This window comes from Anabrus simplex, chromosome X (genome assembly GCF_040414725.1).
Source record: "Anabrus simplex isolate iqAnaSimp1 chromosome X, ASM4041472v1, whole genome shotgun sequence".
Classification (NCBI taxonomy): domain Eukaryota; kingdom Metazoa; phylum Arthropoda; class Insecta; order Orthoptera; family Tettigoniidae; genus Anabrus; species Anabrus simplex.
In genome coordinates, this window is record NC_090279.1 from 5,558,363 (window position 1) to 5,582,319 (window position 23,957).

The following is a 23,957-nucleotide window of genomic DNA, read 5'->3' on the forward strand; positions in this document are numbered from 1 at the left end:
GGGATGTCGAACCCACAACCTCTACGTGATAGTATCATCGGCTCGCGTGTGGGGCCGCTGTGCCGTACGCTGCGATATGTGGAACACTCACTGGGTCCCAAGACGCTCTCATTTCTCATATTCTCTCTACTCGTGCACTCGTTCTGCAGACTGCTGCTCCAAGCAAGCACCTACACAGTAACTGCAGGGTGAGTACTTTATCTGTGGAACGTGGAATACAACGATTAAGAGCTTTACTTTTCTATCTGAACAACCTAGATCCAAATCTCCAAGAAACACATGTACGTTCGTCTCTCGTACACCACTCATAGATAATCTGATTAACTTCTTGAGAGTTTATCACTCACCTGAATGAGGACAGGACCTTGGTTTCGTAGTAGTAGTAGTAGTAGTAGTAGCTGTAGTAGTAGTAGTACTAGGTGGTGTAGTAGTAGTTGGAGTAGTGATAATAGTAGTAGTCGGTGGAGTAGTAGCAGTCGCTGCAGTGGTGGTAGCTGGTGTAGTAGTTGCAGGTGTGACTGGCTTCATATATTGAGACGTCGAAGTACCTGGAAAAAAATACGCATGAAATATGCAATTTCTGATAAATAAAAATCACTTCCGCTGCCTAGTCCGCCATGTATCCCTTCAAAACATACCCCTAACTTATACGTACATACGCACTACAAATCTCACTCCCAGTCTCCCCACATAAATACCCCTTAGTTTCATTTATATTATCCTCTCCTAGAAAGTATCCCACTGATAATAACCTCCTCTCCATTCATACTGTGCAAATAAAATTCGTATGGAATCATTTCACGGTCTCCGACAAGGCCTACTTCAGAATATGGTTATGTTCAAAAAATCGCCTGTACCAAGATTATTAAAATAGTGCATGTGTCTCTTACTTGTAATGATTCTATTTTGTCCAGTTGAAATACTACTCATCATGATAATGCCGCTCCAGAAAGGTGTATTTGGTTTGTTGTATCATAGATGAAAGTGAAGAAAGGTTAGATTCCTTACTGAGGTCCTTTTGAACACAATCACGAGTTTAAGAAGGAGGAGGTTAATTTTGATTTGATGACAAATAACGATAAGCTGTTTACACTTTATATTATTACTGTATTTTCAAAGCAGAGTCATACAGCAACGGACTTGATATAATTTAGATCTCCTACACACATGGCATTCATTCCAGAAGGAAACTCAGTTTGACAGCCAGATTTAAATTGCCTACTGATGCCACGCTTCCCGCATCGCTGATTACCCAGTGAAATATTCCGCGTCTGCATCAATTCATCCGTACCTGTACACCGCAAAGAGATGAGCCCTATACCTAGAACTTAATGTTTCTCATCTTTAACTTTTCAATACCATAAAAATACTTCTTCCGCCGGTATAAATACTCACCCACCTATCGATTTTATCTCATCTCTACAAAAACACTCCAGTTTTGGAAGAATCTTCGCATCCATTACGTCACTTCTCAACCATGAAACAATTCCTTATACAATATCTGGTAAATATGAATGTAGATAATTACTTAATAATAACCACTATGTCCCCGTACTTTCACTTCCGCTGCCTAGTCCGCCATGTATCCCTTCTAAACAACACACGCACTCCCAGTCTCCCCACATAAATACCTCGTAGTTTCATTTAAAGTCCCACTGATAATAACTTCCTCTCCATTCAACTGCATAACAGATCCCACACTATGTCGTACGTTGTTCGTACCAACATGGAAAACTACCACACCCTTTCCCCATCTTCTGTCTTCCGCTACCTTGGTTCCCTTTCCTCTGTGCACTTTCTCCCCGAGCCTAACTATGGAGTCCTCGATGACCAGAGTCTCGACCTCACTTACTTCATTATATCCGCTTCCCTACTAGTCTCAATAGTCTTCCCTGATGTTTGCTGACCACACCTTCCCCTCCATTTCCTCCTCTTCGTGACCATGTTCCACCCCCTCTTCCCCTCCTCCTACTGTACCTTTTCTCTTACCCCCACATTCCTGAAACAAGTTCATTTCCTCCTATATCCCTCTGTGTTTACCAGCGGTTACTCACGGATACCCTAGTCAGGACGAATAGAAGTACATAGTGTGACGACTTCAGCTGTTTGATATGTTCCTACCCTACGCGGCGCTGGTGTAGGTAAACAGGGATCAGCTGTCCCTGAACATGTGATTTTGAATGAGATCTGATGTGACTTAATTCGGAATTTATCGTTTAAATAAATTATTCAAAACCGTGTGTTTATTATTGTTATGTTTCAGGAATGTGCATTCTCTTTACTGACCGATGACTGTGTTTATGTGTGATCTGTGTTTCGTGCAAATTAAGATTATAGTGTTCCTTGTTTTGAAAGTAATATGTGACAAATTCGTAGGAAATACTTTTACATTTAGTTATGATTTAATGACATTACTTCTGAAATTGGCTCGTCAGTGTCTTAACGAATATGTCAAACGGGTATGTGTGTATAGAGCTATTTCATAAATTCACCACAAAATGAAACTCAGTGCAATTAGCAGCTATAACCTTAAAAAGACACATGTTCGACTGTTAGTGTATAATACATGCTGCGTAATATAAACACATTAAAACTCTGCAGGCACCCACATGATGTTACGTACCGGTATGTCATACACATGTAATTCCTACATAACTAAAGTTAAATTATATATTAACATGCTCAAATTAATGAATCTTATCAGCACTTCACTCCGTCAGTTAACTGGACACCTTGGACATTTTCCGGGTATGTTTTGCGGTCGTACAAGCTTGCATTTCTTTCCATACTTCTCTTGTTCGGAAATAAAATCGGCATCGTATATAATTAAAAAATAATTTTGGTACCGGTACCAAGTCCTGAGCATGTTCAGTACAGCACCCAAGTCTATAAGAAACAGTAATTGAAGGTAAACTATCCAGGCATTCTTGAAATATTTCACCCCATATGCTTCTTGTACACTAATATTTCTCACAACTTCCTCTACATGAGAAAACATCAATAATAATTCACTCGATGGACAAATAAGATAGATGCGTTAAAATATTCTTCTAGACTTGTTAGGTCCTCCTCTGTATTGTTTTGCATAGAACCAATACATGCTGTACAGCCTATCACTTCGCTTGCATGTTTAACAATATGCCCACAGAACTTATGAATGACATTAATTTTTGAACTGGTGAAAGGAGCAATTTGTTCATCTTCCCAACTTGATAATGGTGGACCGAGCTAGTTGGCCGTGCGGTTAGGGGCACGCGGCTGTGAGCTTGCATCCGGGAGATAGTGGGTTCGAATCCCACTGTCGGCAGCCCTGAAGATGGTTTTCCGTGGTTTCCCATTTTCACACCAGGCAAATTCTGGGGCCGTACCTTAATTAAGGCCACGGCCGCTTCCTTACAACTCCTAGGCCTTTCCTATCCTATCGTTGCTATAAGACCTATCTGTGTCGGTGCGACGTAAAGCAACTAGCAAAAAAAAAATTGTGGCTGATCAAAGGTAAGCGTGCTGTAATTTTTTTCCTGAGCTGTACTTGTGATTTTGGCATTCTCTTTGACAACCAGCTTTTGCCACGGCTCTAATCTGACTGAAAAATTATGTTAAGGGTAGTATCACTTTAAGGCAGATGTTGACGTGGGATAGCCTTCGACCACTTTGAGAACAGAGTGGGATCTTTTGGGGGTGAAACAAAAATGACGCTTATCATTCGAATGTTTATTGTAACCCGAATTACAACCCGGGACATTGCAAGTTGTAGGCATATTCACATGCGGTAGTAAATTGAAGCATATGCCAAAGTATACGTCCTACTTCTCAAATGCATAACCTTTTTCACTTTTCAGTTCATGAAAAGTTAATGCCAGCTATTTTGCATTTATACAACTGGAGAAAGTATAAAACTACTGAAAAATACCACATACTGTTTGCACACTTCCACAGTAAGCCGACGAAAAGCGCGCGTACTTGGCCCTTTTACCGACAGCAGCGCGGCAGGTGGCGGAGAACATGTACACCGTGTCTGTTAATATGTGATTCAGAGGGAGTCGTCACACTATTCATTTCTATTCGTTCTGCCCTAGTGATAACTGCCCTTGACTTTATCCCTTTGCCCTCAGTTTCCTCCTCCTTAAACTATTAGCATATCTGTCTTTCAGAACTTCTCCTCCACCGCACCCTGTACATTGTTCCTGTTCTCCGTCAACAGCCTAAACACTTTTTCATACTTATCCCATATCTCCCTCCCGTCACCTGCTCTTTGTTTGGGCTATGATCGTCCAATCTCACCTCAAACTCCGTAGAGTTACGGTTAGCACAATTACTTGCAAAGCACGTGGTCTACGCGTTTTCCCACTACTTTGAGAAATGTAATGTTGGCAGGACTGCAGGTAGGTAGTTAAATATGATCACCTCGATTATGAGTGCTGCTGGAAAGAACTGCATCACCTCGAGGCAAGGACACGAGTTCCCATTATTACCAAAAGCATTGTTCTGTAACACCACATTTCAAAAGCCTCTACTCTATTTCTCTACTTAGCATGACTCTAACGTTACAGACAAGTACTTCGGCAAACGACGGCCTGAATTGTATATTTATGGTGAGTAGAATGTTTCATTTACAAGATGGCTTCCTTTAGCAAATATTCTTCTTCGGTAATGAACGGATAGTTTCTCCTTTCATTCGTTATGTTACTTCCTAGCCACCCAAATTCGTCCACTTCCTTTATGAGTACATTTCTTAGTCTTATATCACGTGCTTCACCTGACCTTATCTACTACATTCAACTGCCCTTGACATCCTCCAACAATGACGTTCCTCCATATCCAATACTGCCTGCTCTATACACACATTTAACTGAAGGAGAGGCAGACCACGCACCTGCCTCGCTCGCTGACCTCTGCAGTTTGTGTTACTCTTCGTTCCCTGTAATCCCAATCCTCTCAAGCATTTCAGAACGCCTAGTCCCGTAGACAATATCGAGTAGGGAGGAGACTGACGCAGGCAAGTTCCCTAGTTGATTGCTCCTGGACACGGAGGAGATACCGCCCACAAACACTGCAGTCCTACTTCTTTGGGGTAAGGAACACCGAGTGTGAATGAGAGTTCTATGACAACGATCAGGAACTACAACACTTGGACTTACCGTGTACTGGTGGGTGTACAGAAGTCACCGAAACAAGCTGCTCAACTTCACTGCTATCACATGATCTTCTTTCTTGGTGGACATTCACGACTAATTCCCATTGGTTCTCCGTCGATGTCAATCGCCGCGTATCAACCTGTAAAGAATATTGAACTCTTAAGACATAGAAAATTAAAGCCCACATTCAGTTCACAATCCACTATAATTCCAAGGTGAGTATGAAGCACCCATTTGAAACAACCCTTCCTACTCACATTCCTGTTTCCTTCTTCGCACGTCACATGAGATGCCATTATGCCCAACTACCACACCACACAACCACAACTGGTGCTTTATTCGGAGTTTCGCCGCACCTTATAGTGGCAATCGGAGCCGTAACTAACGGAAAACCTATAACGTACTCCCAGAGATGCTGTTTGTTCGTTATTCTTAGATATTACTAAAACATCCCAGTTTCATTTAATTCGGTACAATTGTTCGTGTGTTTTAGAACTGAATGTTTAAAGCACGGAATTTCGGTATTTCTTGACATCATTCTCGTGCTGTAAAAAGGGATAATATGTCCAAAAAGAAATTAATTTAACAAACGAGACTTCTGATGTCTCCAAGCCCGGCTTCAGTGACTATAGTTTCGAGATAAACGAAGTGGAGTGGACGAAATCACAATCACATATCAGAGTGAATATAACGGAGAGATTCAGGGATCGGTTCGGGAATACGGTACCGTAGACGTAGATGCGTTTCCAGGCAGTGTAGCTGTAGATATGACCTGGCTGGACTTCTTCTTACGGCTCCAGGCAGTGTAGCAGTAGATATGACCTGGCTGGACTTCTTCTTACGGCTCCAGGCAGTGTAACAGTAGATATGACCTGGCTGGACTACTTCCTATGGCTCCAGGCATTGTAGCAGTAGAGATGGCCTGGCTGGACTACTTCGTACGGCTCCAGGCAGTGTAGCAGTAGATATGACCTGGCTGGACTACTTCGTACGGATCCAGGCAGTGTAGCAGTAGATATGACCTGGCTGGACTACTTCCTATGGCTCCAGGCATTGTAGCAGTAGATATGACCTGGCTGGACTACTTCCTATGGCTCCAGGTAATGTAGCAGTAAATATGACCTGGCTGGACTATTTTCTATGGCTCCAGGCATTGTAGCAGTAGAGATGGCCTGGCTGGACTACTTCGTACGGCTCCAGGCAGTGTAGCAGTAGATATGACCTGGCTGGACTACTTCGTACGGATCCAGGCAGTGTAGCAGTAGATATGACCGGCTGGACTACTGCGTACGGCTTCAGGGAGTGTAGCAGTAGATATGACCTGGCTGGACTACTTCGTACAGCTCCAGGCAGTGTAGCAGTAGATATGACCTGGCTGGGCTTATTCTTACTGCTCAAGGCAATATTGCACTAGATATCGATTGGCACGACTTCTTCATTAAACCCAAGACGGCGGCAGTCTCCACTTCCACGGAGCTCTTTTTTTTTCCTCAGGGTCTCCATCTGGGCCGGACAAACCTTTCAGACTTCATCGTAAATCAGGGGGGGACCATTACGAGATATTTCCAGCCAGACTGATGTTCCTGGAATGATTTCTTAAAGGAATGGTCTAGTTTCTACTTTACTTATTTTCCATAAAACCACAACCTGTGTGTTACCGTTGTTATATTATTTAACAAGTTCAGTGCGGGATTAACATAGGCTGTTGTCACAAAGACAAACTGTGTGAAATGTCTGTGAAATATAAATTCAGTTAAGGACTAAGTTCTAGCGCCTCCTGTGACGATCTCTCGAACTAGCTGGCTGCTTGTCTTGGGGCAAGCATATTAGCAACATGCAGATATTATTTTAAACACGGGATTTTTTCCCAGCAATAACAACACAATCGTGAGTAATTACGTCTGCTATGAGTTACTCCATTTTCTTAAGCCGTTAGTGGTTAGCACATGCAAAGCAGGTTAGTGTTTGGTGCACTATGATATCAAGGACATATTAGATTACTTCCGCAAACTGTACTGTAGTTTGAAAGTTGGTTGAAATTTGAATGGTGCATGCATATATTTATTATACACAGCACTAAGTTACGTGTATTAATCACATACAATATTATCCATCCAACACGGAAACACAACTCTGAATTTGATAATACACGGTACCGTTATTATCCAATGTCCACTGGCGTTCTTGTGGCCATGCACAGACAGGTCCAACTTCGAGCCCACAGACGATGCACAGTGGTCTGTGCTCGCCAGTGAAACTGCTAGCACCAGGGGCAAGAGAACCTGGAACAAGTACAGAGTTCAACAGTTAACCATGACTAAAATTACAGCCTAAAGGAGGTTATGACAGAAAATATGGTACTTCAATGCAGAATACTGATTTCAGCTTCCTTCGCTATCCATCCTCAGTCAAACAAACACATTACCTTAGATCGTCAGCCCCGCTTGGAAACTTTGATGGTCAGTTAATAAAACAGCCCGCAATATTTTACTGTGTAAATTAATCGTCCGCTTCCCTTTACAATTTTAAGTATTCTGACAGGATTTATTAACATGTTCCTAAGTATTTGTTAATTATTGTGACGAGAGCTTCATGAACTTGGTTCTAAGTACATGCTAAATGATCTTACCATTTCACGGCCCTTGATACATTTTCCTCTGTCGTGGCCAATATTCCTATAACGGAGCCTTGAAAACTACAGCCTCGACTAGTCCAAGTAACGAGTGCCTTGTGCAGAGACTCACTGTAGTTAGGGACAATGGCTGGACTGTATTTTCTCTGAACGTGAACCAACAAGTTGAAATGTAGAATGAGGAGCTCGAAATCTCTGATACTTTACAACATATCTGCGTCTATCACAGTCTGATGACCCGCAGGCTTGCCTTTACAAATTGGAAAGACATAATTCACAAAAAGGAGCCGTAGCTTCCAAAGCATATTAGCTAGGTCGGGTCTCGAATCAAGAAGTTCACTTTACATTTGGGTTTAAAAAAGGTACTCAGAATCGGCAGGAGCAGTTGCTTCTAGTTTTACATTAAACGGGGCTTGAACCTCCAATTTTAGTACACAATGATTTTACAATACGCCCGTTGTCGGGGCTGTAAAGTACGTTACACAGACCCTTAAAGCAGAAGGGGTGTATTACTCACATAATTAGTTATACCTGGTTATCCTCTCTGTATTAGTAGAGCCAAACAACAGAGGATGGGACCTTCATGAATTTTAGGGAAATGCGGACACACTAACTGTTACAAGCTTACTAAAATTTCTAAATCCTCCCGAGTTTCACACGCATAATTTTCACATAATTACATTTCTGCCATACCTTGTTAATAACCTGCTCCCCCGTCTCCTCTCCCTTATTACACACACAAGTCAATCAGTACAAGACAACTCTATCAGCCGATGTTTCCTGAAGGATTTACTTTCATACATTTGGAGTGAATAATCAATTTGATATTATATCATTTGATGGGCTGATTGAATTGATCACAGTTTTGATAACTTCTGAATGATTAAAAGAATAACTTACTGCCGATAGGTTACCCAACTTCAAAATACCACTTCTCTCCCAGGCTGATAAAGTGCTTTTAACACCAGGGAGCAGTCCAAAATCGATGCTAGGGACATATTGTCCCGGAAGTCAAACTACTAGAATATCTGACGGTTTAAGGTATTTCACACAGGTAACAGCATAGTCCACTTCACGAGGCCGCAATATCGAAGCAGTGAACGTAAATGCCTGCAATGCCTACAAGTTTTCCTGTAGGATTCCACCATACACCTCTCTAAATGTGTCATAATTGGGCATAACTACTTATTTACCTTGGAGCACCTCCCCATTTACTGTACTTCACTGTTTACATGAAGGAGCTATACGAAATTAGCTCAGGGTTTCTATAGTATCCCCAGTTTACAAGTGACTAAGTGACAAACATATAAAGGGGATAGTTATAGTCCAGATAGCTTGACATGTGATGCACGTAAGATAGGAAAGCATTCCTTCTTGTTACATTGCACACAATGTTTCAAACTGCTCTGATAGAAGGAAATTTGTGTTTAGGAAAAGTCATTCCACTAAGGTAGGGTTCAAGCAAGATATGGCAGATATTTTATACTCAGGAGGCCAAATGGACTGCATCGGTATTGACCTAATCAAAGTCTATTGAGAGAGCAGAACAATGAAGAGACGGCCTTTGGACCGGACAAGGTGTAACTGAATAGGTGGCAATATTTCCAGAAAACAAACTCAATGCCTTAGAATAGGTGGAACGCTGTCGGGTTATACTATGATTAAGAGTGGATCCCGCAAGCCAATGTTAGTGTTTTCTTGCATGTTAATTACTGCGTCGATGTTGTGAAAGCAGCACATGGGGATCACTGCAAGTACCTAGGTGATCTTTACAGATCTCTTCATATGGTTATGGGTGTATTCCGGAGTTGTAGTAAGAATGTAAGACAGAGGCGTATAAATCACTGGCAAGACCCATTCAGCGTACGAGGGACTCACCAGGTTACTTGACTCAAGAACAACATGAAAAGATCCAGATGAGAACAGCGCAATTTTCTCTGGGTGGCGTCCGACAAAGAGCAGTGTTATGTTGGAAACTTCGTGCTGGGAAGGCTTGAAAGTAAGGAGACGAACATTTTCAACATTATTTTGATTAGTAATACATCACCACACTGAACTCTATACAAGGAAATTGTCAGGGATAGAGATTTATGTGTTTTGCCTGCAAGATTCTGAGCATGACCTAAGCGACATCTTAGACACTTTATACGCATATTCTTTGAGGAAAGAATGCTGTGGAAACAGCCTGATAACGTGCAGCAGATCTTCGTGAAAGTTGTGGAGACATGTGAAAACCTTTGTCTACACCTGAACTTAAAGAAGACCCAATACATATTTGTGAGCAAGGCCCTGTGGGTCAACGGAGCTCCGATACTGAGAATATCGCCGTCAACGAGCGCTGCAGTTTCGTCTTAGGATAGTGCGGTGCTGTGTGTATGGAGTAGAGTCCTGGACTATGAGGAAAGATTAGGAGCGTTTGAAATGTGGGTCTACTGTATTTACAGGAGGTGTAAAACTGTTCTGGATTGCTAAGGTCATGAAGCTCTCCTACTCTGGCCATATCATGAGGCGCCCTCCTCCAAATAAATATGCAAGGGAACATCGAGAGAAGAGGGGTCCTGGGAGACCCCGCACGTCTTGACTGGAAAACCTGCGACTGTGGTTAAGCCAACAGCAAAAGTAAGATCGCCAACGTCCGATGACGGATACGGCACTAGGACTCTACCCAGTGTGATGCTAATTATTCCGGTAGACTGAGCGTCCAAAGAGACGGGAGGATAAACGTGAAACTGATCATTACTACATGCACAGAATAATCTACTCTTAATAACGGATTGTCCCTCTATTACTCGTGTGGAGAGACCGCACTTAACTGTATAGCTTGGTGCCTGCTGAAAGTCTTTGCTCCCCTCCGACATATCTCCTACACTGACAGTACACTCACGTTCCCTTGTTTGAACATTCATCAATCACAAATTATCTCACTCAAATTCTATGAAAATTCCATTATTCTAAAGAGATATTCCATCCTTAAATTACCAAGCTCCATGGCGAAATGGTTTGGTAAAATGGGTACCGGGTTCGATTAGCTTCCGTGTCGAGATTTAAACCGTATTCGGTTAATCGGGGCCCGGGTGTTCGTCATGTCTTCTTAAGTAGGAGCCGCATGCCCAGAGACATGGAGATCGCTCATAAGACCTGCACAAGGCCTGCTCGGGGGACATTCGCCGTTATTATTATTATTATTATTATTATTATTATTATTATTATTATTATTATTATTATTATTATTATTATTATTATTATTATTATTATTATTATTGTCCAACACTTGTCCCGTTTCACTACGAGGTCGTGTATGAGTTGAGATGAACCGTCCTGGCGGGTTTCTTTTTCTTTTGACCGGATATCCTCTGACGTCAAACTTATCAGAGAAGTTAATGAGATGAAATGAATTACCTGATATGATAGTAAGGAAGGAGAGGCTGAAACCCGGTTCTGGCACATAGCCTACTCGTGTCGAATAGCACCAAGGTGGCTGCTTATGACGGAACATCTCCACCCGACGGTCGAATCAAAGGCAACAGCGTCGTATGGCCTCACTCCGTATGAGCACTGCGGAGACGTTTACAATTTAATCCAGGCATTGGACACGCAATCTAGTGATTAGAAATTGCATGCCGCCAACACCTCTACCCTGCCGGCCAACATTCGAGCAACGGGACTCGAACCGGATAACCGCGGTGTCACAGCGTTTATACCTCAAAGCCTCAACGATCAAGACCAAGAGGCGGGTTGTTATTATTATTAGTAGCAGTATTAAATTTCCAATCCAAGCCTGACATCACTTCTCCCTTGACCCCTTGTTATCAGCTACAGAGAAATAAACAAACACTCACCAAGAGAAGCGACATCCTTACGAGTTCTGATAGTGGTATCTTTAGCTCTGGCTTGCTATTTATTTCATTGACTTGAGTGTTAAGAAAGTCCCGCATGCTGAAAGCAGCCAGCTCGTTGGCCGACTCGATGACCTCTGAGAACCTTTGCCGTCAAGTTCCGATAACCGAGAGGAGGTTTACCACGTAAAAAACTAACTGTGCGAGCCTGTAACAAAAACTACGAATAATGAGCAGATTTTCATTTTGTGACTAGAAAAGTTATATTTAGTCTATATTAAGTTAATAATTAGTTTAACATTAGGTTTGATTCGATCAATAGCAAAATATGTGCGGCTTTTTAAACTGTATAGGCTTCCCGTGAGCTGGACACCCGGTGTCGGCATTCTTTCCTAAATTTACAACTTTGTGGCTTTGTTAATGAGTTCTCGAGCTCGGCTCACAATATTTGTACCCTAAACCAGCAGCGTCTTTGTCTTTAAAGTACGATGTAGGTACGAGGGCGACCGAGAAGTTTGATTTATGGAACATTGACAGGAAGAGGTGCAAGTGTAATTTAGTAGCGAATATTCCACGCAAAATCTTCGATTACCGCTGCCGTTTTTACCACCTACATTTACCTCAAAAACCAACTGAACAAATCCTGCGAGTCTTAAGATATGCCCGATCATCCTGCTTCTTCTTCTGATCAAATTTTGTTAAATCGTCCTTCTCTCGGCTATCCGATTCAGTGTCCCTTCATTCTTGAGTCGATCTATCCAACTCATCTTCTATAGCACCACATTTCAAAAGCTTCTATTCTCCTTCTTTATCGTCCATGTTTCACTTCCGTACAATACCATGCTCCATAATTCATATATTATTGTTAGAAGTACGACTTTCTTGCTTGCGCTAGTCTGCTCCTTACTTATTCCTTTCCTAATCTGCGCTCCATTCCTTTGTACATCTTGTACTCCTCCAAGACTCTGTCCATACAATTCACCAATTTCTCCAGATTCAGATAAAATATCATCGACAAACCTCAGAGTTATTACTTCTTCTTCTAGGATAGCGATTTATTTCCCAAATTCCCCTTCTGTTTCCTTTATTGCCTGCTCTATGTAGACATTGAAAAGGAGACGGGACGAACTGCAGCCTTTCCTGACTCTTTTCTGGACTGCTGCTTATTGTTTTCACAGCCTACGATTCCTATCTGTACAGACTGCTTTTTCTACAGATCGTAGAATCATTCTTGGTATCCGTACGCGATCAGCTTCAGAATATCGAATAACTTGGTCCAATCAACATTAACGATTTTTTTCTACATCAGCTAATGATTGTCTTCCTTAATTCGGTCCTGTAAGATCATAAGTAAAGTCTGGATTGCTTCAGATGTTCCTACATCTCTTTTGAAGCCAAACTGATGTTCTGCCAACTCAGGTTCAACTTGTCTTTCCATTCTTCAGTAAATAATACTGGTTACCTTTTGCAGGCGTGGGATACTGAACTAATGGTGCGGTAGTTTTAACACTTGTAAGCACCTGGTATAACAATATTCTGTATAACATCGGATGGCACTTCCCCTGTATCATACATCTCCACCTTCTCCTATGGCAGAGGATGTCATCAGTTCCAGGTGCCTTTTTCCTATTTAGAACTCGCAGAGTTCTGTCCAGTCCTGACCTCAAAACTGCGTGTCCCATTTCACCAGCATCAACAGCTTCTTCTTCTGCTTGATACAATTATTCAGTTCCCGCATCTTTCTGCCCTGTCTCATTTACCCAGAAGTGGTTACGAGCTGAGTTCGTTCTTCCTTAGCTGTCCTGCACTTTATATCTTCTTCGTTCTTTAATCGCTTGCATTCTTTTCTTCCCTCCTCAGTTTTTGTGTTCTTGTTCATCAATCAGGTCGAATATCTCTGATTCTTACTTGACCTTAACTTCCTTCTTAAGCTGACCTACTGATCTTCTTCTTCACGATTGTCCATTCTTCCTCTTCAGCCTTGTTATGAACGAAATCTGACTGAATCTGAGCGTTATTAGACGCGATGCTCATTGTGTTACTCGTATCCTTAATTTTCTAGATACGTCAACCAAACTTCATATTTAGCATCCACTTATCCAAGGTATGTTTCGAGGTTCATGGTCCCGGAATGGATTGGGGGTTTATTTGAAACCGAAATAGTGATTTAACTCTTCCACGTTGTATACATGACTTAACTGACTGGCAATCGATCAATGAGGAAAAGTGTTTAGAAATTTATTTCCACTAAGGCGAGCAGATTTCAATTAAGTTTGGTTGTGTATATTTTGGGGGAGTGCAAAATCACGGTCTCGGTATCGTATAAACCCGCAGTGAATTCAGTGATTTAGAAACAATATGGTTGGTTCTATAACATTTTCTCCTATCTCCCACATTTATGGGTTAAATTGAGTCCGAAAATTTGAATGGGGTGAAATTTGGGTACATTTTTACGCTTTGCAATATTTTTTGTGTACTGATGTATAAGCTAGACTCATGAAATTTGGTCCACATATGGCCTTCAATCGTGATGACTCTATCTTCCTTACAAGTGTGTCAAACAGTGAAATATACAGCAAAATAACCATATTTACGAACAATCCAGAAATACAGCCAAATCTAATGTATAAGGGAGAGAGATACGACAGAAAGTCATAGGTCCAAGTTGTAGATCACTCCAAATTGAGCAGAGTTCGTGCCATCCGTTTTGTGATACGACTTATTGTTTAGCCAGCAAATAGCTCAGAAGAATGTCTGCACAGTCATTAAAATTGCGTCCACATTTCGATATTTTGGGGGGTAAAACGTGAAAATTGTTAACATCTTGGATTTTTTCCATCGGTTACAGGCTAAAAGCTATAATTTCGCCAAATTTAAACATCCTAGCGCGTCAGGCAGATTGTGCCGCGACCTTGATTTTTTGGGGGAAGGGGAAAATTAGGAAATTCAAGAAATTTTTGTAAGACATATAGGTTGTCGCTTTGGATAAATTATACGACTGGGTTCTTACGCTGAGTCCAAAATTTGAAGGCCTCCAACGTGCTCCCTTCGGGGAATTTTGACAATTTTCTATTTTTCTACGTGTCCTGGGGTCGCCAGCTTCTCCGGTACAACGTTTCTAATTTCTGAGATTTCTGGAAGTGCCTCACAAATTCGCGGCAATTATCTTTTTTTTAATACGTTTATATATAGATCGCTCCAGACCAACCTGCTTATATGTAGATGACTAAGGGCCGTATATTTTGGTGAAATATACCTGTTGATTTCGGTGTCAAAACTGACCTATTTCGGTCGGTATTTCGAGAAATAAATTGTCATAGTGATCTGTGCTTCTTGTGATTCCTTCCTTATAGTATGGGGTAAAACTGACTGATTTTGTGATTAGGGGTTTTAAAGTGAACTCTTCTAATGTATTAAATTGTTATTGAATCATAGAACAACTATATATACAAAATGTCATAGAAATAAGTACTGGTATATAAACCACTGATACCTCGAAATTAAATTAGCCTGTGATATGAATTTTTACATAGCCTACATATTTTTCCATTTTGCATTACTTGTCTACAAAGTTCGAACTAAGCATGGTTTCAACGTTATGAGGATGCAGAGATGTGCGACAGTCAGAAAGTATCTTTGTGTGACCACATTAGAGACGAACACTTGGATGCAAATTCACTGTGGTCTTCTCTCAAAGCTCCTAAACTTCACTAATACTGTCTTCGTCTGTACCAGATGTGCTCTCACTGCCCTGGAAGATGTTCGTGGATAGGCTGGTGCTGCCCGACCAGGGATGTGTAGCTCACACGGTTAAGGCGCTGTTCAGTCCGGTGGTATTTGAAGGTGCTCAAATACGTCGGCCCTGTCAAGTACGGGACAGCATTTCGGCATCTCGGCGCCTCCGAGGACAAAAACAATAACATTATTACTACTAATTCCGTCGTATTTTACGAGAAAGACAGTATGATTTATCTTTCCTTTTATAATCATCCATGTCCTCATGCCAGGATTTTCCAGTTTCTCTATAGGAATGCTGCCTTGCATGAATGCTTTTGTTTGGTCTATTACAAACTGCTGGATATCACTTTTGAACTTCCTTGCGATGTGTAAAGTATCGCCGAATATTATTTGTCGCTTATTTGCTTCATTCGCCTTTTTTGCGTGTTTCTGATTCTCTGTTTATCGCACCTGTCTTCTCGTTCCGACTTAATACGAACATTACAGTACTTACACATTGGAATCATTCTTGCAGCACCAAACACATAGAACGCCTCACTGCTGTATTCATCGGGCCTCGGGGAAAAAAAAACCTGTTGTGACTTTAGTTTTCGGCATTTTTATCCTTAAATGGTGGACATTTTCCAGTAGCGAACTCTCACTGCCAAAGAGTATAATACGCACTGCTGTATCTACAACCGCAACGCCATTTGCTGTAATCGATAATATATACCGATTTTGATTGATTGCCTTAGAGACCGCGGAACTGAATACACAGTCGTCGTCGCTTTGTGTGGAGAATATGCAGCCTATCAAGCAACAGACAGGAAACTAAAATATTCAAGTTGTCAGAAGCACTTCAACATTCATTGGAGAGCTTTTCCAGAACTATTTAGCACTTTTCTTAACAAGTGGGGTATATTTCGTGATTATTTGCGTAATTTGCGCAGTAGATCATATTTAATTTTGCTGAAATACGGTACTTTAGTACATATAAAGTCATATATAGGAAAGAAAGAAGATATGAAAAAATTCGTGCTTAAATACGTCAGCTCCGTGTCGGTAGATTTACTGACAGAACTCCTATATATCGGCACCTCGACGTCTCCGAAAACAGCAGGTTCGATCATGACAGTCTAGTAGTGCTCAAATACGTCAGCCTCGTGTCGGTAGATTTACTGGCAGAACTCCTACATTCTGACACCTCGGCTTCTTGTGTTGTTAACATGGCAGGTTCGATCATGACAGTCTAGTAGTGCTCAAATACGTCAGCTCCGTGTCGGTAAATTTACTGACAGAACTCTTATATATCGGCACCTCGTGTTGTTCTCGGCCCAGCACAACGGCCCTAAGAGGTTACAGGCAGGGGATATCGTAGATGATACCCCTTTACCTTACGGTCTCTGAGCCAAGATCGAACCTGCTGTTTGACCGCTTCTTTGAGGAAGAAAGTCAGTGCATAAACTTTTGTTACAACTGTACTGCATACGTATGCAACTTGGTTTGCTGCATAGTAACAAGTCACAGTCCACCGGATGTAGTCTGTGTGAAACGCACGGCAGTTGCAGTCCACCCGTGTGTGTGTAATCGTGTGTGCATACAGGCAATATACTGGATACCCTCACCTTCAACGTAGCTGACTATCGAGATTCATATCTGCTAAAAAAAGGTAAGTTTAATTGTTTGATTATTATTATTATTATTATTATTATTATTATTATTATTATTATTATTATTATTATTATTATTTCGATTTTTTTACAACTTTTTTCTTTTTTTAGAATATCATCGTCTGCCTCAACATTATTCCAGTGAGCATTGTTCAGTTTGCAGTCTTCAACTTAAGGTAAGCCAAAGCTGTTGGTTGGTGCCAGGCAGTTCTGTTAACAATCCAACTAACTTTCGAGCGCTTCCATTACTATGTGCGATGCAAGTGCTGTGCTACTCTCAGGCAGTAACAACAGGCTACCTGTTAAAGAACTCGTTCCCTTTCCTATCCTATGATCGCTATGTGCGATGCACGTGCTGGGCTACTCTCAGGCAGTAATAACAGGCTACCTGTTAACAAGCTCGTTCCCTTTCCTATCCTATGATCGCTATGTGCGATGCAAGTGCTGTGCTACTCTCAGGCAGTAACAACAGGCTACCTGTTAACGAGCTCGTTCCCTTTCCTATCCTATGATCGCTATGTGCGATGCACGTGCTGGGCTACTCTCAGGCAGTAATAACAGGCTACCTGGTAACAAACTCGAGCCCTTTCCTATCCTATGATCGCTATGTGCGTCGCAAGTGCTAAGTTTACCTTTCTAGGATATCTTTCAGACATACATTAATATTTTTTTTGTTTTCTTCTAGGTACATCAAGAATTATTGTTGTCATTCATCCGAGTTGCAGTTCGCAGTCTTTAATCGTCCCTCATCAGGGTCGCAGTCTTGAAACGAGCACACCTTAAGGTATGTTTTAATCTTTTTTAACGATCTCATATGTTTACATGGTTTTTAAAAATCTAAAAAATAGAATTCCGCTTTTATTGTAGAAAAATCAAACGGATTAAGCAGACGGCTGAGCATACTTCAGCGATTTAAAAATGGGAGGAAAGATTTTTCCGTGCCTGTGACGACTTCTACTCAGTGTGCTAACTGATTTTAGAACTAAATCTTGTGTCATTAGTTTTGTTGGTGCGTAATTATGACCATGAATTCGGAAACTGTACATACATGTTTTTCATCGCGTATTCTAAGCGGCATGATACGAAATTCATTAAATATTCTAGATCCAAATTCATTTTTACTCTCTTGCTATAATGTTTTCGAAGAAAAAGTCAGTGTTTGCTGTCTATGTATACGGCGCTTAAACTAAACGCTAGTCTTGCATGTTCTTTTATTCTCTTCAAAGATAATCATGAAAATCATGAAACATTTTACATTTCTTCTAAAATGACGAAACTGTTATGTTCAGACGATATTTCGATATGGTTTCGCAAACACGTCGTTGACAGACTGCTAGACAAATTTCAAACGTTTGAAGAAGGAGCGAGGAATAAGGCACTTGAAAGTGTTTTACATCTTCAAGTTAACGTGTGCAAATTTGACCCTTTCAATTCAGGTAGGCGACACATTAATCTTCCTCCAGCGATTGTAAATAAAAGAGCAGTCATCAATATTCAGATTAACGATGATTATTGCTTCTTATGGCGCATTGCCAGCAACACGTCATCATTCAAGAACTTCTCAGTACAAGGATATGTTTATCCAGTTACAACAGACATTAAATTTTGAAGGTGTTTCTTTTCCTATGGATTTAGTAAACACATCTACGTTTGAAAAAAACCGAATTTTTCCTTTCCTGTATACGGTGTTGACGGAGACCGTATTGTAGTGCCACTTTAGTCCGCTTCTCCTCCCAAACAACATCATCTTCATCTTTTATACGTTTGCAATGAAACCACAAGGCACTACTGCTTTCCCGTCTGTTAAACTCTCATCTTTCAATACACCATGGGAAAATTTTTATTTGTGAGCGATGTTTGCAGTACTTTACGACAGATAGTTTGTTAGCTACACATGTCAATAATTGTACAACACATCCTGCCGTAAAACTTGTTCTGCCAACCACGAAAATTGCAGAAATAAAGTTTGAGAATGATTATCGACAGGAACGTTCCCTTCACGGTATATGGAGATTTTGAATGTTTTACTGTTCCTTTTCAATGTTGCCAACCCGACTTGAGCGAACCTTACACGGATTATGTGCAAAAGCACACTCCGTTTTCAGTAGCTTACAAAGTCGTTTGTTCGTACGATGCATCTCTATCCTTTTTTAAGATGTATCGAGGCGAAAACTGTACGGCATGGTTTTTCAATGAATTGAAGGAGTTGGCGGAACGCGTTCATACGCTTATTTCGCAACCAGTGCCCATTCAAATGACGCTAGAAGAAATGATTTTGCATGATGAAAGTGATAAATGTCACATCTGTAAACAGCCCTTTATTTCCCCACAGATTAAGGTTAGAGACCACTGTCACTTCATCGTGAAATATCGTGGACCTGCACATGATTCGTGCAACCTTTTATATCGTGTACCTAAATTTATTCCATGCTTTTACCATTACTTGTCAGGTTACAACAGTCACTACATCGTTCGTGAATTTGGGCAATTAAATTGTACAAAGTTCACTGTGATTGTGCAAAATCATGAACGGTTTGTTTTATTCAGTTATCGTGTAGGCGATATTAGCATTCGCTTTCGAGATTCCTACAAATTTATTAACTTTTACTTGATACACTTGTAAATGGGATTTCCAGCGACGACTTGAAGTACATTCGTGAGTATTTTCCAGATCCTGAGCAATTTATACTTTGTATAAGGAAAGGGGTTCTGCCCTATGACTACATTCAGAGCTTTCAAACATTAGAAGAAACAGAATTACCTCCTCAGTCTGCATTTACAAGTGTGTTAAGTGAATGTAGCACGCCGTCACTCAGCTCATCGTCATACGATAAGCACACGGTATCTATTTCTGATGAAGACTATTTGCATGCCTGCCATGCGTGGTCAGTGTTTCAGTTACAGACCTTAGGTCAATATGCTGACTTGTATTTGAAGATAGATACACTTTTACTCTGTGATGTGTTTGAGAAGTTTCGTAAAAGGTGTTTATCTATTTACGGATTACACCCTTGCTATTACTACACAGCACCAGGTCGGTCGTGGGATGCGATGCTCAAGTTTACCGGTGTTCAACTTGATCTTCTAACGGATGTCGACATGCTTTTGTTTTTTGAACGCGGCATTCGCGGCGGACTCGTTTCGCTTGTCAACAGGCATGCTATCGCGAATAATCCCTACCTCGACAACTATAATCCAGAGAAAGAAGATTCTTACCTGATGTATTTCGATGTCAATAATCTGTATGGGTGGGTCATGTCACAGCCATTACCGTGTAAAAATTTTGTATGGCTAACAGAAACTGAAATTCAACATTTAAATGTTTTTGAGGCTGCAAAAGATCCTCATCGCGGCTACGTGCTGGAAGCTTCTCTTCCATACCCTTCTCAACTGCATGATTCACATTCTGATCTATGGCAAAAGCATGGAAAATGTACGCAAACATCGCGACATTCATTTAATTAATCAGTGGGATGGCCGGTATGGCGCGCGCAAGTACATCTCAAAACCAAATTTCAAAGACTATCATGTTATTGATATCTCTGTTGAAATGAATAAAACAGAGATCGTCTATGCCAAGCCAATTTATTTGGGAATGGCTATACTTGATTTTTCAAAATTAAAAATGTATGATTTTCATTATGGATTTGCAAAGCAACAGTTTTGTGATCTTACACTTTTGTATGTGGATACAGATAGTTTCATTTATCATATTCGGAAGACAGACGTCTACGATGTGAAGCGAAATTATTCGAAATACTTTGACACTTCTTTATTTTCCCGTAGTAATCCGTTTAACATTCGACCGCAAAACAAAAAAGTCATAGGGCTTACGAAAGATGAATGCGGCATGAATATCATGACTGAGTTTATTGGTTTAGCACCAAAAATGTATGCCTATGACACTCAAAATTCGCAGTCTGTTAAGAAAGCCAAACTCGTCGTTAGCTGTTTACACCTTCAACACTATCGCGATGTACTAACCTCTAGAAATGCCGCTTTCTGTATGCAAAAAAGGATTCAATCACGTAAACATCATGTGTATGCGATTGCACAAAATAAATTTTCATTGCTTCCTTCCGATGACAAACGTGTATGGGATAGCGATTCCCTTACCAGTGTTCCATGGGGGTACAGCATCAACTAAAACTTGTACATACAAGAAAGTACAGACATTGTAAGATAAATCTTGTACATATAAGAATTGCATCGAGAAGCGAAGAAGTACACAAACATCACTACGACAAATGATTCAAGATAAAACTTGTACATACAAGATGTAAATAAATAATGTAGAATTGGCATATTCTTTTATTTTAGATTAGGTATTACCTTCTCCTCCTCCTCCACCCCGCGCCTTCCTCACGAAGAAGAAGAGGCTGTACGCCAAGAAAGAATGTGTTTAGCAGATTCGTAAGTATGTTTTCTTCTCAGAGAGGCAGCTTAGTAAGTATGTTGCGAATTATTTTTTCTACACAGTGTTTGATTCTAGTCTCACAATGCAGTGTTCTGAACATCATCTATAGTATGTAATTCTAGTTATAATATGTTTTGAACAGCAGTATGTGTACAAGTCTAAACATGCACAATGACGTCATCGCTGCAGCACGTGCACACTCTTACCTTGACGTCGTTACAGTAATGCATGTTTAAACTTGTTCGATAAAGCTATGCCTTGACAAAAAAGGAGAAAGAGCAGCTTAGTAAGTAGTATGAGAAAGGACTTTCTTCTGAACAGGGTTTGATTCTAGTCTTGCAATGCAGTGTTCTACAACATCGAACTATAGTATGTGATTTTGTATTCTCAACACTTGTTGTAGTATGTTTGAACAGTAGTATGTAGTCAAGTCTAATCATGCACAATGATGTTATCGCAGCACACTCTTGCCTTCGCTATGCATGTTCGATAAAGCTATGCCTTGAGAGAGGAGGCGAGGAGGTAGAAGTGGCGGAGGAGGTAGGGGAGGTGGAGGAGGTAGCTATAACAACCACCGCTATCTTGCGCTAATTAGCATTGGGAAGGGCATCTTGTCGTAAACTAAGGATAGTCTCCTTCAAGATGGTAGATGAGAGGTTAGGTTCGCGTATGCACTAATGTTTAATGTTCATAGCTAACGGATTTTTTTTCAAATTACCCGCTACTACATTTCAAAGCTATGTACCTAAAAATAGCAGCACGGTGCTCTCTTGATTAAAGATGGCAGCTTGTCAAATTGAATTTTTCAAATTGTCCGACACCACATGTTAAAGGTATGTAGCTAAAGAGGGCAGCACGGTGCTCTGTTGATTAATGATGGCAGCTTATCAAATAGAATTTTTCAAATTGTCCGCCACCACATGTTAAAGGTATGTAGTTAAAGAGGGCAGCACGGTGCTCTCTTGATTAAATATGGCACCATGTTAAATAGAATTTTGCAAATTGTCCGCCACCACATTTCAAAGGTAAGTAGCTAAAGAGTGCAGCACTCAGGTTAGCGATGCAAGATGGCTGATAGCAGCTATCAAAAAAAGTCACGTAGCTTTGTTTACCAATTCAGCTAGTAGCTAAAAAGTGCAGCACTGTGGTTTGTGATGCAAGATGGCGGATGACAGCTGTCAAAAAAGCAAGTGGGTTTGTAAAGCACGTGGAATTTGCCGCCACAGCATTTCAAAGGTAAGTAGCTAATGAGTGCAGCACTGTGTTCTCTTGATTAAGGATGGCGGATGACAGCTGTCAAAAAAGCACGTGGCTTTGTAAAGCACGTGGAATTCATCACCACCACATTCCAAATGTAAGAAGCTAAAGAGTGCAGCACTGAGTTTTGAGATGCAATATGGCTGATGACAGCTAACGGAACTTTTCAAATTTCCCGCAGTGCCGTAAAGAAGGCAGCATGGTGTTCTGCTGATTAAAGATGGCCGATGACAGCTGACGAAATTGCTCGCTACTACGATAAAGATAGCAGCACGGTGCTCTGTTGATTAAAGATGGCGGATGACAGTTGTCGAAAAGAGCACGTGGCTTTGTTTACCGATTCAAATCACGCGCTGGTAAGGGTTAGTGCCGTAAAGAGGGCAGCACTAAGGTTACCGATGCAATATGGCGGATGACAGCTGTTAGAAGAAAGCACGTGGCTTTGTTTACCATTTCAAAGGTTAGCGATGCAAGATGGCGGATAACAGCTTTCAAAAAAGCACGTGGATTTGTTTACCGATTCAAATCTTGCGCTAGTAAGGTTAAGTTGGCAGCACTGAGGTTTAGGCCCGTTAAGATGGCAGCACTGAGGTTAACGATGCGTTGTTGTCTAAGACAGCTGTCAAAAAGCACGTGGCTGTCAAAAAAGCACATGGCTTTGTTTACCGATTCAAATCTCGCGCTAGTGAGATTTCGTTGGCAGCACTAAGGTTTAAGCCTGTCAAGGTGGCAGCAGTGAGGTTAGCGATGCGTTGTTGTTTGAAGATAGATGTCAAAAAGCACGTGGCTGTCAAAAAGCACGTGGCTTTGTTTACAAACAATAGCACGTGGTGATGACGTCATAGTCACGTGACCGTGGTCAATGATCTCCGAGTCAATGACCTCGGGTGTTGACTCAGCAAAAAAATGATGACGAGGTGGATTTGACGCCCACAGCTCCCCTACTTCTACTGACTGATAAAATACAATATAAACATAGACTATCAAGCTGGAAACGTGTTGAAATCTTGTTCTAATGCCAGCTTGGAAGATTTCCAGAAGTTTCCTATTATTCTAAATGATTATGAACTTTTATAAAATTAATTAATTAATTAACTATCACCTTACTAATTCATCTTACATTTGACAATGCCTTAATTGTTATCTCGATCATCATTGATGTAAAGTGCATTACAATAGTTTAATAACCACCATTTAAATGTTTATGACTGACACTTAGCGTCACCAATTATTGCATTATAATAAATTATAATTTTACATCATGGGTTATTAACTTTTCATTTTCTTGGAACA

General features: G+C 40.9%; 1 protein-coding gene and 1 long non-coding RNA gene across 2 annotated transcripts in view; both read right to left on the reverse strand.

Annotated features, from left to right (window-relative positions):
• Positions 1 to 23,957, reverse strand: part of LOC136885887 (hemolymph lipopolysaccharide-binding protein-like) — a 98,963-nt gene that overhangs the window by 12,800 nt on the left and 62,206 nt on the right. The gene's annotated exons all lie outside the window — the stretch shown is intronic.
• Positions 358 to 7,418, reverse strand: LOC137503389 (uncharacterized). The gene is made up of 3 exons (XR_011019114.1): positions 7,292 to 7,418; positions 5,139 to 5,274; positions 358 to 548 (listed from the first exon to the last, which is right to left on the reverse strand). It is a non-coding gene; the product is annotated as an uncharacterized lncRNA (long non-coding RNA).